General features: G+C 34.8%; 1 pseudogene; it reads left to right on the top strand.

The window, feature by feature from the left end:
* The first annotated feature begins 1,617 nt into the window (after positions 1-1,617).
* On the top strand, positions 1,618-2,569 carry LOC149222639 (putative glycosyltransferase At5g03795 pseudogene; annotated as a pseudogene).
* The last annotated feature ends 1,560 nt before the right edge of the window (positions 2,570-4,129 follow it).

The following is a 4,129-nucleotide window of genomic DNA, read 5'->3' as shown; positions in this document are numbered from 1 at the left end:
TAGCATAAAAACTTCAGTATCGAACCTCATTGGAAGTGATCTTAGTACCTTTTGGACAACTACCTTGCTATCCAATGGTTCTCCAAGTCCTTTTATGACATTCACTATTTCATCAACTCAAAGAAAGTACGATGCAATGTTTTCCTCTTCTTTCATCTTCAGTTGCTCAAATTTACTTTGGTAATTCTGGAGCTTGACCTCCTTTACCTTTTTGTCTCCTTGATATATATTTTGAAGCTTGTCCCAAATTTATTTCGTTCATTTGTAGTGCATTACTTTGACTTATACAAATTCTGACAAACCATTCATAAGGGAATTTTTAGCTTTACCATTACTTTCTTAAAGCTTATCAGTGTTTTCATCCAAAGGAAGGGTTGAAGGTTCTGGTATTTAGTCAACGCAATGTTCCAAACCTCAAATCCTTGTGCTTGAAGGTATCCCTCCATCTTTCCATTCCAAAATGCATAGTTGTTCCCATTAAGTATTAGAACTCCTGGCTTTGACCACTCCATGATCTCCTTCCTGTGTTCCAAGCCTCAAATCATTGTGCATAAAGGTATCCCTTCATCTTCCATTCCAAAATGCATAGTTGTTCCCATTACGTATTAGAACTCTCGACTTTGACCACTCCATGGTCTCCTTCCAGTAGTTAAACTGCTAGTGAAGGAACCTGCTCTAATACCAATGGTTGGAAATACTAAGAGGTGGTGAATCAATATTACTTATCAATTAGTAACTTATTAATATTTTCAGAGCATTAACAACATATAAAGCATCAACACATCAAGAGAACAATGCATAAGAAGTTTTTAGGTGGAAACCCTTCCTGGAGAAAAACCGTCGAATGTTTTTCTAATAATTTTGTGAGTACATAAGATACTTCAACTCTAATGGAAAAGGCAAGCCCCAACTCCCTAGTACTCTAGAAAAGCGTTCAATTTTCTAGCTCCAACTATAAGACAACGACCTGGTCTTATTCGCTGCTGAACCATATGTCACTTTTTAATTTGCTTTATCATATTTTAATGTGTGGACTTGATTTGTATCCTTATTGCCTGCATCTTTATCAGGAGTTATAGGGAAATGGAGAAGCATTTCAAGATATTTGTGTATCTAGAGGGTGAACCGCCTCTAGCACACAATGGGCCATGTAAGAATATCTATATAACTGAAGGCAGATTCATTCCCGAGGTTGAACTGGGGAATCGGTTCGTGACATTGACCTTAAGCATGCCCATGTTCATTTTCTTCCCCTAAGCATAACCATGAAGGTCAGCTTCATTTACAAGCCACTATCTCATGATATCTCACCCATACAACGCGACAGGGATTACATTGATGTCATTTCCAGCAAGTACCCTTTCTTGAACCAAAGTATGAGATCTGATCATTTTAGGCTGAAAATAACCAGCCTGCCAATCGGCATAAACGAGCCTAATGGGCCATAAATGCACGGGGTTGTATATGCCCGCCAAAATCCAACCATGGGCATACACAACCTCGTATATTTATGGCCCATGGGCAGGCATCATTTTATGAGGCTAATGGGCTATAAATGCACGAGGTTGTATATGCCGGCCAAAATCTAACCTTAGGCATATATAACCCCGTACATTTATGGCCAATGGACAGGCATCATTTTATGCTCTCATGCCACGCATGGGTATGTGTTATTCTGATATTGATATTTCCATATTTGTATTAAATGTCGCATCACAATTAGTCTGCTGTTCCATATTTTTACCTTCAATTTCTCATTCCTGATGCTATTGTTAATATTTTAAGTTCTGGAATGCAAATCAGCAGTAGTATTTTATGTTCTAGAATGCAAATCAGCCATAGTGGTCTCCAGATTTTTGATGTATTGCATGGTTTTGACCATTAAATGCAGCGGCAGGGGCCGCTTGCATCAATGGAAAATCCATTGTTGTACAAGAATTCGATTCGAGTTGTGTGTAATGCCAACACTTCAGAAGGATTCAATCCAACGAAAGATGTGAACCTTCCAGAGATGAATTTGCGAACAGGTCTAATGACAGACATACTTGGTGGTCAATCTGCCCTATGGAGGCCTTTGCTCGCGTTCTTACTTCTTCGCCGGTGGAAACCATGGCCCTTTAAGGCCACATTGTTTAACCATTGGAAAGAAAAGAATGATGATGATATAAAAGTATATGAATATCTCCCCAAGGGATTATCTTATTATGAATTTATGAAGAAGACTAAATATTGCCTGTGCCCAAGTGGATATGAAGCGGCCAACCCTCGAATTGTGGAGGCAATTTATAGTGAATGTGTGCCTGTCATACTTTCAGAGCATTACGTTCTTCCCTTGAGCAACGTGCTGAACTGGGCAAGTTTCTCTGTTCAGATCCCCTTGTCCCAAATACCAAATCTCAAGACCATATTCCAATCCATCCCGGTAAATAAGTATGTCCAGATGCAAAAAAGAGTGAAGCAAGTTCAGAGACATTTTGCTATAAACCAGCCTCCAAAATCTTATGACTTGTTCCACATGATTCTTCATTCCATATGGCTAAGAAAGCCTAACATTCAGATTACCCCATAAAAAAAGATCCCCTGTACCCCTGTACAACTACTTTCTGCATAATTCCCATCTACAACCTACTTTTTGCTGCAATTGCATGGATGAATAAATTCCAGCTTAAAAAGCACCAACCCTGATTGATTGGTTCATTGATGAAGTAAAGTACCTGTTCTGATTGATTGGTTCATTGATGAAGCAAAGTAATAGCTCTGTACTGCTTAATACTCATGAAAGTAAACTAGCTATAGGCCAGTCTCCAGTCCATCCATCATATCTTTCTCACCATGTGTATAATATGTTGCGGGGGGGAGAATGATTTTGCAGTCGATTTGGAGTTGCAATGATTAGATTAAAAGACAGACACAGGACAGAGCCAGAGCGTGTAGAAAAGTAATGTGAATAAATTGAATCCAAATGAAATTTTGTTGGTAAAATGATTCTATGAGCATCATTCCATTATCATGTGTATGCTTCTTTTCTATCATTCCTTCCTTGTAAAAAAGCAAGCAGCAGCATTCTTTATCGGGTTTATACCGTTACACCCCTACTGGAAGGCAAAAGTTGAAAGCGCAGCCATGCTCGGCTGCAACTAATGGGAACCCCTCGAAGAATAGAATATTAATTATTTTACCGAGCAAACCCTACCAGTGGAGCCCGTGGGTTTCGATTCCACGTCTCTCTTTGTCTCTCATGTAAAGAAAAAGGACAAGGCACTGCTTTCAGTAACATAGTTTCACAAATTAAAAGAAATAAACCAAATTTTGGCACAATATGCTGTTGTGCTCAACATCAATTTACATATGCAATAACACCAATTTTCTTTTTGGCATAATATGCTGTTGTGGTTAACATCAATTTCTGTTTTTTGTTTGGGTTGCCATGTGAAATGTGACACTGAATTTATTATTTTTAAATAAAATTTATTTTTATTTATTTGTTGAAATGTTTTTTTTAATCGTGTAATAATGAAAAGAATTGAATTTTGCTACTCTATTATTAAATACTATATTACTAATTACTATTTACAATAAATATAAATAATTTGAAAAATAACATTATTTATTAATTACTATGTACTATAAACACAAATGGTTTGTAATTAAATCCAAAAATTTTATTTTCTCATTGGCATAAAGTATTGAATAGATAATTTTTATGGGTTTTATTTTTTAATTTACAAAAAAAAAAAATTTAAAAAATATAAATTTGAAAAAAAAATGTAAAAATAACATGTATACAATTTGTACAACTCTCATCATATCAATCTATACTCTAATGACATGACATGTGTACTATAATATAAACATTATATAAAAAAAATTGTATCATTCAATATTAAATAAATAATTATTAATTTGTTGTCATTATCTTCAATGCCACTTATATATATAAAACTAATTTTTATCTACCAAAAAAATATTTAATTATATTAAAAAAATTAAACAAATATTTATATAATTCATTTTACAATTTTATTATTATTTAGAGTACATACAACACATTATGACATTAAAATATTTTATTAAACTAAGTAGTAAGAAACGCTAACTATACATTTTATTTTCTAAACTAATTTGTAAA

This window comes from Pinus tabuliformis, chromosome Q (genome assembly GCF_031772625.1).
Source record: "Pinus tabuliformis cultivar Carrire ecotype Pingquan chromosome Q, CPIR1, whole genome shotgun sequence".
Lineage (NCBI taxonomy): Eukaryota > Viridiplantae > Streptophyta > Pinopsida > Pinales > Pinaceae > Pinus > Pinus tabuliformis.
Note: the sequence above shows the minus strand (reverse complement) of the source record. Positions and strands in the feature narration are given on the sequence as shown.